The 10,638-nt window shown below is 39.0% G+C and overlaps 1 protein-coding gene across 2 annotated transcripts in view; it reads right to left on the bottom strand.

Moving 5' to 3' along the window:
* PLCL2 (phospholipase C like 2) overlaps nt 1-10,638 on the bottom strand; it is a 183,728-nt gene that overhangs the window by 40,933 nt on the left and 132,157 nt on the right. The gene's annotated exons all lie outside the window — the stretch shown is intronic.

The following is a 10,638-nucleotide window of genomic DNA, read 5'->3' as shown; positions in this document are numbered from 1 at the left end:
CCTCCCATAGCCCCTCTCCTTCCTCCAGCCCCCCCAACACCTTACTTACCAGCACTACAGCCCTGCTGCTGGCATGCTGCCTACTCTGCCACAGACAGGCAGCGTGCTTCAGCACCAGGGCAAGGCCCAACCACAGAGATGCTCTGGCAGCCAGAGCATCTCTGTGGAGGACCCAGCCTCTGGTTGCCTCATGGCACGGTCCGAGACTATTACCTATCCCACATTTTTCAGCTCGATATATATATATATATTTTTTTTTTTTGGGACCCCTGGATATCCAGGGATCTAATGTTGGTCCTGTGCTGCAAACTTGCAGCAGGGGAATGTTTTCCTTTCCTGCATGTGCTTCTTGCAGCATCTCAAAGGGGTTTGCGATGCTGCAGGAGGCACAGGTGGGCTCATCTGGACACAGATTCTATAGCTTATTCTAGCTACCTCATTGTGGATCAAGACAATAGGAGCTTCTGGTTCTACAGTCTCACACCCTCGGAAATTCAAACACCTTTATAGACAAATAGTTGGAAAGTACAAAAGTTATGTACTGTGACTGATAGTTAAGGGGAAATGCTACGCATTAATTTTATAAGTTCCCCCCGCTTTACGTGTGTTCTGTATGTGTGAATTTGCTCTTACGCAATGACCCTTTTTATACCAAAACCTGTTATGCAATCGGTGTGGTGGAAGCCTGCAGTCAGATGCTTTGTGCGGTGCATTGTGGGAGTAACATGCACCAAAATATAATCTCCTGTGTGGATCTGTGCTCCTCACTCATTGCCTGTGGCATGCGTTTCTGTAGCTGCCATGTCCATTATGGTAACATTCACCACCACCCTGTGCTTGTGTGTACTGTCTGCTGTGGGTGAGTACCAAAATTGTCTTGTAAAAATGGTAGAAATGAGTCTGGGGATCAGTACAGTCAAGGTCTTGGGACATCACCCTATTTATTACATTGTAAAGTGGGTTCCCTTTATGTGAGTTGGAGTTCTGCACCTTTTTAAATGAATGGAGGTACAGCATAGTGAAGGAAACCTGTATTAATTTTGCTTGAAAAATATAATTAAAATTGATAAAACAATGAAAATCCCACAGGGTCACAGGATTACATCTTCAGAGAATGCATGTTGCACCTTCCAAAAGTAATAGGGGTGTAAAGCAAAAAATATTTATTCTGTACAAGAAATACAAGATCAATCACAAAAGCTTTTCTGAATACTGTGATTCTTGACAAGAGAGATCCCTCTAACACATTTATGTTCTTGCATCCCATCAGGAAATCTTAACTGCTATTATACAAAACTTAATTTTCAATGTTTAACTTCTCAGAAAACTGACCTGAGAGGATAGGAAAAAATTAGAACAAAGTGCGCAATGACCAAATAGCAAAAGACCAGTAATCTACAGAAAAGTCACTTATATAGAGTAAACAAGTATACTAATTATATAGTCTGAGCACTGGCAATAGAAAATCCATGTTTGTTTAACTAGTTTCTCATATTTTGTGAATTCAGGAGCTTAAAGAAAGGAACAAGCTTGAACACAGCAGAAATCCTGAAAAGCCAAGCCGCTAGTCCTTAGGGGAGCATAGAGCTCAGTGTTGCTAGAAAACATAATAGTAAACAGGGGAGTTTGCCTGAGACTTAGATTTCCTCTTTTCTCATTCTGGCTTCTTACAGTGAATTTATCTTTTGCCTGGTGACTGGTTTGCAGAGTTTATTTGGGGCCTGTGTCTTATGAGCAGGAAGGAAGTTTTGCAGCTGAGACTTCCTGCCTTTGGTCTTAGCCAGAGTTAACTGATAGATTGAAATGAGGGGGTTAGTACTGACCTAGATGAAATGCTTTAAGAAGGCAAGTAGAGAGCAATCACGGTAGCCCAGTAAACTCGGCAGCAAAGAGGGGACTTCACAGAAAAACTTTGATTTTTTTTTCTTTTTCTGTTGATGGCAGGGACAAGGAAGAGACCGTAATAATGGCTCCTATGGCAGCATTGGACATGCCCTAAAGAGGAGGGAGGAAGAAGATGACCAGATATAGAAGCAGTGGAATGACAGGTACCTGACAGAAGCTTTTTATGCTTGAAGTGTCACTTGATGAAACTTATGGAAAAAAGAATTCAAGGACTTGGGCATGTAGATAGAAATATGTATCTGAAGACATAAGGACTGAAAGGAGAGAGAAGACTACTTGGACAACATAAATTTGGCAGACAGCTACTAATAAACTCAGAAGTCCCCCTTCACACAAAGAACGACAATAGTGCATGGAGAATAGTCAACGCTCTTTTAGTTGGCTTTTCTTGACAAACCCCAGGGTCAGCCCAAATGGTTAGAACATAAAAATAAATAAATGAAAATAAGCAGAAATAAAGCATACATAGCAACTATACGAGACAAAAGTCAGTTTCTGAAAAGTAGTTATTCTGCGTAGGCACCCTGCCAGATGCACTGGAGATGTCTGGAGCTGCAATAGATGGTCAACAGAAGAAGTCTTTCTGTGCTGCTCATTTTGGTTCTTCCCTCAGCACAGACTAACTCCTGCAGCCCCACGTGCCTTTATGGGGGAGAAGGGAAAGGAGGTTGGAAGAACTCAAGAAAGAAGCAGAGCATGGATAGAGATATGTGTGTATGTATGTATTTGTGTGTCTCTCCTGATGCCTGCAGGACTGAAGGGCAAGGACCCCTTACTCTTGTTCACAGAGGGCAAGGGGGTACCTGCTCCTAAATGATGCATGTCCATGTCTTGACTCCTGCAGAGTTGACCCCTCACTCCTGCCCTTGCTAATAAATGATACTATGATGCAACAGAAGAGGTAGGCTGCCACCTACACAAGGACAGTTTGGGCTTCACGGAATATTTAACATTTTTGACTGCAGTCAAATAATAGGCAATCAATTGATTGGCTTTTCAAGCCTAATTAAAAAACACACTCCAAGGTAAACTTGTGAAAGCCAATTCTATGGCTCACCCTCTAAGGACAATGCATCCCTTCCCACAGGGAGATGAAAACTACCTTCTCTAGGTTCTAATTCAAAAACCCTGATTTGATCAGCAGAGTACCACCCCTAACCACTCCTTGTCATTTCCCTGGACTGCTTCCTACCTTCCTGTCCTAGGATTTTTTCTACCCATGTTCCCTCTTCCACTGCATCTCTCAACCGGTATAGCCTTGTATCCTCATTGTCTGGGCTGCAGTTTCTAATTGGCTGCTTGGTCACATCTGACAGGTAATCGGGTTCTTCACTAATCCTTTCTGAGGAGCCGCTGTATGGGACATATACTCCTTCACAGAGAAAGATGCAGAGTAAGAGAAAGCAGGAAGATGGGTGTGTGAAAAAAGAAATAGGTAGTCAAGTCCCACAAGAAAAAGAGGAATGAAGATATACTGAAGTTTGTAAAGGAACTAAAACAGTGGTCTGCAAATGGAAGAAAGAATGGGAGAGAGAGGAACAGTTATTTACAACAGCATCAGGACAAGACCAATGTATGAGTAGAGAATCCTTGTGGAGAAGAACTGATAGTCTTGCCACCAAAAAAAATTAGAACACAGAAGGCTGGGTGGCTGGCCAAGAGCAAAGATGTAACATGTGAACATGAAGCTGAAAAGAACAGATTCTCAAGGAAGTTAAAGACACTTGTGATGCTACTCTGGGAGGCCATAAAATACAAGTGTTTCAAGAATTTTCACAAGCTACATTAAAGAAAAGGAAGGAACTGAGTGAAATTATAGCATCTCCCAGAGAAGCAAACAAACAGATAGGGTTTTCCTTTTAAATGTTTCTTCACACATCAAGAACAGCAGTACATTATAAAGGAGAAAAAAGAAAGCCTTAAATTCCTTGAGAAGCTAAAGTGAATGGAAGGCACCCTGGAACCTCAGCCTGAGATGGACGTAAACAGCAAAAAGCAACACCAAAATATTGACTGCAAATTGTTAAGCCCAGGAGAAACAAGATACCAAAGGATAAGGACAAGGAGACCAGAGGAAGTCATAGAATTAGGGGTATTGAAGAGGATTTGAGTGGGACTGAATAACAGTATGAAGCAAATGAAAATTAAAAATGGAAGTGAAAATATTACAAGGGGAAAAAATTAAAATGGTAAAGTTGGGAACTGAAATAATAAGAAAATCAGGAAGTAAAAACACATTCTAAGGCTAAAACTAAACAGTATGGGGATACAAAAGAGATTTCCGGGGAGGCCTGAAATATGGCTCTGTACAAGTCCCTCCAGGAAACAACACATGACATATTATAATTTAGTGCCATGACTGTCCCTATGAAGTTCACTTCTCAGGTGTGGAAGTGTTAAACATTCCTTTACATCTGAGTATTAGGATGATTGTCTACATTTTAGGAAAGTGGTAAAAATATAAAAGCCTGCAATTCCTGTGTACCACTCCAGCGCTGGAGTTTTATTTCTATATTTTCCTGAGGAAAAAAAATGTCAAAAGAGGCTTTAAAAAGTTCCTAACTGGAATTGGAAAGAACCCTCTGATCAGTCTTTGCATCATAACAAATGAAGCTTTAAGATTCCCTTTGAAATATTTCATGTAAGATTACACCAGACTAGGAAAGGTATTCAAAAAAGTGAAGCCTCAGATGACCTTCAGTGGAATTCTTCTGGGTGGCAAACACATGACAAGATCATGAAGATCAACAGGTAGCTGAAGAATTGTGATACAAAGAAAGTTTGGGGATGTTTGAAGAATGAGCAATATTCACAGGAAAAAGACTCACCTTAACAGCACTGGCCGTCTGGGGCTGGGGCATCACAAGAGCTTTGAACTAAAGAAATAAGGGGAAGTCAGCTGAGAGAGACTCAATCTCCACGCCTGATTTTAGAACATGGGAAAAGAAAAACTGGGTAAATCAGGATACAATAATGGACACAAAAGAATCAGAGGGTTAAAGGACATTGTGAGGAAAGTATTAATATTGATTAAAAGAGTAGTTAGTGGGTGATACAACTAGGCTAAGAGGTATGATCAGTAATAAATTCACTGAAATGTTTGCCTGAGTGCCTGGTACAACAAAACAGAGGAACTAGAGCTTCCAGTACACGATATGAAACAGGATATTACAGTAATAACAGGGTAGAGTAGAAATCAGGACTGAAAAACTGAAACGGGTATTGAAGGTATGTGCTGTTTAGGAGAGAGTGAAATAAAGGTAACTGTAGTTTGGATACCATCGATAAAATAAACAGGTTCAAAATTAGTTTGGGGGAAGGATGTTAACAAAGGTTCGATTCAGACCACACTGAGAATCTATTATACACTTCCAGCATTTGATTCAAGAAGAACTATCTAAAGTTGCTATACTACTTGCAATTTTCTAGTACTAAGGACATTATAAAAGATCAGGAGCAGGATGCTGATAATAACCAAAGAGTCTACAAGGAATGGGGAAAAAAGACTGATCAGCAAAGAAAGCTGATTTGAGATCGGGAAACATGGGTAACGTGACACTTGTGAAAAATTAAACTGAGTTTAAAATAAACAGCAGAAGTTCTTCAGCAGTACCAATAAAAAGAAGAAAGGAAGATGTGAGGCTGCAGTATATCAAGGATGAGGTAAAAACTAAAGGTAATCTAGGCATGTCCCCAAAACTAAATTAATTCTTGGCCACCAATTCCAATGACGGCAATGTTGACCACTGGGACAAAGGTGGGATGGGCAATGTGAATTACCACAACTGATGGAAGAGCAGATCTCAGAATTCACTGTGTTCACAGGGGTCAGGACTGGGGGGGGTAGGGGGCATCATCCCTATCCCAGAATTCTGAAATTCCCAAAAGATGATACTGCAAGTCCCGCAACAAGAACTTTAATAAAACACTCAAGTTGGGGGGTTGCATTGTATGACTGAAGAATACCAAACGCAGTGCATATTGTTTTAAGACAGGAGAGAGAAGTGATCGGTCATTTACAGGCATGCTATCATGACTTTATGCACAGTTTTACAAAAAATCTTGAAGGAAAGAATAATTAAGAATACATTAAAAGAAATAGAAAATGGGATAAAATACAGTATGTATTTACCAACTTTAAATTATGCTATCATTTTTCCAAGGATGACTTCTTTCTAGAGAATGGAAATGGAGTAATTTAATCTATTTCAACTTCAGGAAAGCATCTGTTCTAGCACCATAAGGGAAATTTCGTTAAATTGGAGGTTTCCATTATCAAAAGAATTACAAAGTTGGAAAGAAACTGGATAAAGAAAAATTTATAGTATTTTATGTTGAATGTGATGGAGGAAGGTTACCAAGTGACTTTCTCTGTGCAGCTGTCCTAGGACCTAAGCTATTTAATAATGTCATTAATGACCTCAGCACAAAAAAACAGGTTAAGGCTAAAGAAATTTCACTAATGATGCAAAGCTGGAAGACTTCATAATGCAAAAGGGGATTGAAACCTCTTACAAGAAGAGAATGACATGGAGGATTAAAATAATAGGCATGGGATAAAATTTAATAGTAAAAATGAGAAGTTATGCACTTGTATAAGGGTCTTGTTAAGACCTCATCTGATATACAGCATACAGTTCTAGTCCCCCACATTCAAGATACGAAATTCAGATTGGAACAGGCACAGAGAGCAGTGACAAGGGTGATCAGGAGGACAGAATCTGTTTCACAGCAGAAAACTAGAAGAACAGGCCTATTTAATCTTAGGAACATGAAAACTGAGGGGGATTATGATTGCTTTGCATAAAGATACTGGGAGGGAGATAAACATCAGACAGGGAACAGACCTACTAAAGCTAAAGAATAATGCTGATGGAAGTGGATGATCAAAATAAATGGATATTAAATTGGCTATAAATAAATGTAAGCTATAATTTAGGCTTCTTACTATCAAAGCACTTCCATTTGGAGTCAGGGAGTAAGTATCCCTACAACAGAACTTCATCAGTTTGATGAAAGGGATTGAAACATGGTTTCCTGCAAGAGTAGTGACTGGGCTCCCAGACCCAGGGTCTCCCTTCCACCTGTACGTTCCTAGAAATGCCCATCGCAAAAAGTTGAAACTTAGGGATTCTGGTGTGCTCATCTGCCGCCATGCAAGTTTTACATTTTTTCTATGTTTTTTAAGTACAGTAGGAAGGTTTCTTTTTTTATAAAGCTCTCGGCCCATCCAATAATATCTGAAAACTAATACTGGTAGATAATTATACAAATGGGATGAAATTTAATATGATTTTAAAATCTTTATGGACCGTGCATCCACCTCTATTCCCCAACAATGAATCTTAAGTTTATAGAAAGTGTTAGTCAAGTAATATAATAATACAGGTTTTTTCCTTCAAAATACCAACAGCATAGTGCTATGCTTCTTTTTAAAAATGTTCACCTTTTTTTTCTATCAGCACAATTTTTTCCCCTGTAGTTAAAAGAGATTCTTCTTTTTGAATCCCTGAATTAGGAGTTAGGACGCCTCATTTTTATTTATTTTACATATTGCTGTTAAACATGTTGGTCTTATGGTACCAAGGTAAGGAATTCTCAGAACTGTAAATTATATAAACCACATAATACACAGGCTACCTCTTGGACAACCTGCACTCCTGTTCAGTTTTACAGACTAATTCTTTGTAGCAAATATAACAATTACACAGAGTGGTATGAAAATAGCACCTTTCAGCGCAGTTAAGAAGCAAAAATCTTCTGCTTTGTTGGTATATAAGGACAAAGTCCAAAATTAATCCTGGTATGTTTTGTTAAGCAAAGCATATTATCAGGGAAAAGGAATTTATCTGAAGGTTAACAAAGTCCTACTTGTGCAGAATGCCACGGTGCTGACAAGATACGTGCAAAGCAGATTTTCTTTTAAATAAAGACTGTAGTATATTCTTCAGACAAATGCCAGTATTGTTTCCTCAGCTATTTTGTTTGAAATAGGAAATATTTTCATATGCCTCAGCAAGAAACCTGACTGAACTCTAGGATTTTGCACTACCTGACCAAGGAGGGGCTGTGGTTTCATTTCATTTCCCCTATTTCATACGCTCAAATTTAGTAAGTAATTCGCCATACTTTCCAACAAGATGCTTCTTCAAAGGGTCATCTTGGATGGAGCCTCTTACTTCCCAAACTTATTTATCCTCTTCTCTAGATGTCCAACAATTTGGTTTGAACCAAAATGTAGTTGGTCCATAAGTATGTGCAAAGTGATGCTTTTGTAAAGCATCCAGCTGCATTGTGACCTGGAATCAATCCAGAAGCCCACACTGTTACTGGTAGCAGTACTATCTTCAAAGGATGTAGGGTTAAGGTGGGACAGTGTACTACATTTCTCTCCTATCTTAACTTACAGAGGTGGCTAAGGTTCAGAAGAAAAGAAACACTGCAGCTGCCTCAAGGCTTTGGCAGCTGTTACTGCAGCAAAAACTCAATAAGAACTTCAGGAAAATTCTTATTATAACCATGTGAAATTCTCCCTGTCCTCCAGCTGTCAAGGCATTTCCCTCCTAACAATGAACGAACGCAGTGCCTTGCCTCAAAGGCACAAGTATTGCCTAGTTTCCCATTTCTTTTTGTGTTCCTCCCTCCCCCCCCAAAACACTGCTCATGTAAATGATTATGCAAATAATCATTCACCTTGTCTATCCATAAATAATGTGCTTGTTTTTCTTCCTTTTAAGTACCTGTTAAGGTATTGACTTTAGGAAAAAATCTTGAAAAAACCTTTTCAATTTTATTTTCTCTGTTTTGATTTTCTCTGTTTATTTTCTGTTTCAGCAGTGAAAGTTCAGTCCAGCAGTTCTTCATAGTTACATTCACCATATCTATATTTCTCAGACCTGCCGCTGGCTCCATCTATAGCTGTTACTGTATAGTATAGTAGATTAGTCTAATTGTCAAGGATACTTATCTTCATTCAGTACTTCTACCACTTAAGTCACTTCAGATGCATCATTTTAGTTCAACAGCACAACATATTTATGTCAGTCATATCCCTGACATGTCTATGCATTGGTCTAACCCATGTAACCCCTGGCACAGTTGCCAGAGCATGGCACACAGAAGCATTCTGCTTGGTATACGCGCCTTGGGGCGCACAGTTGGGAAGGGGCTAGGGTTGCACTGCCACAACAAGGATCAGGCCCCTTGCAGCTTCCCTGCTATCCGCTTCTGGCATGCTAACATCTTACAAGTCAAGGTTGTTGATATTTTTGGCACTCTGCCCAAAAATGTTGCCAACCCCTGGTCTAACCTTCCCAGATGACAACACTCTTACATACACTATCATTTCTGTAAGGCAATGGTTCTTGACCTTTTTAGACTGAAGGCATCCCCCACCATAATTTTCTGAATTTAGCAGAATCTCATTTCCAACTCTATTTTAATTCAATTTTGGCAATGGAAAGATAAAGCAATTCCGCTCTTGCAAACAATTAAAAAAAGCACAACAGTTCAAAATGTTTTTTGCCTCTGTAGATTATTATTTGAGATCTCTGGGTTTATCCTGTATATCATGTTGCACACCTAACCATGCTAAAACTCCAACACCCTGAATCCCCCTTAAAAATATCTCATGGAACCCCAGGCAGTCAAAAAAAAGATAAAAATAATGGAATGAGAAAATACAGCTGTAGTTTAAGTGATATATACATACAACTTTTAATTCCTTAAAATTTCATTTTTTAGTGGAAGCCACTGATTATATTCTCTAATCCAGTGTTTCTCAATCAGAGTGCCACAGCCCAGAGAGCCTCTGAAAGGTGCGTTATGGCATGAGGAGGTAAGTTTAAACTCATGTTCTTCCCTGCCTGGCACTCCCTTAACTTCCACTGCCTGGCCCCTCTGCAAAGAGATATAGGCACTGTAATGTATTAGCTTTTGAAATGGGGTCCCACTAAATTCACACAAGATGTGGAAGTATGCCTTGAGTCTAAAAAGGTTGAAAACCACTGCCTGAATCACTCAGCATTGTCAAGACATTTTTATGTGACAGGCTTCACAGTATTTAGTTGATCAAAGACAAGGGGCTAAAAAAGGTTTGGTTCTAACTCCACCTAAACTAATTTATCTTGTGTAGCATCTCACTTGATCAATTTGTGCTTCAGTCAACCCAAAGGAAATAGATGATATTAAAGTAAAATTGCAAATTGAAAATGAGACATGGACTGCTAATACAGGCATTACTATTAACAATACATTTGACAAGTTTCTCTAATATAAAAATCTCTAACAAGTATGTGTTTTCATAATAATTCATCAGATTGCAAAACAGAAAGTTAAGCAATGTTTTAGCCACTTGTGTACATTATAGCTTCCCCTTACATCAACATGTTAGGCAACATAGCTGACATAGCCTTGCACATTTGTATAGAAATGGCACATTTTTCTCAAATATATCAGTATTTTTACACTCCATCTTTGCTTTGGCATAATAGAATTTATCATCAACCAACTGCATAAACTTAACATTTTTAATGATTTCCGAAGTCCAGCTGCAATGCTATCAATCCAAGTGTAAACAATTCACTCAGTACTGGATAAGCACCCAAAAGGTACACTTTCACCACTGTTGTACATGCCTAAATTTTATTCTACTTGAGCACAAAAGGATTAAATTAACGCCATTCATGGTTTTGTAAAAATAAAAATATAAGAGAAATCCCTTCCTGTATTTTA

Source organism: Crocodylus porosus, unplaced genomic scaffold, assembly GCF_001723895.1.
Source record: "Crocodylus porosus isolate Cpor-Errol unplaced genomic scaffold, CroPor_comp1, whole genome shotgun sequence".
Taxonomy (NCBI): domain Eukaryota; kingdom Metazoa; phylum Chordata; order Crocodylia; family Crocodylidae; genus Crocodylus; species Crocodylus porosus.
The sequence above is the reverse complement of the archived record's forward strand: the minus strand, read 5'-3'. Positions and strand labels throughout refer to the sequence as shown.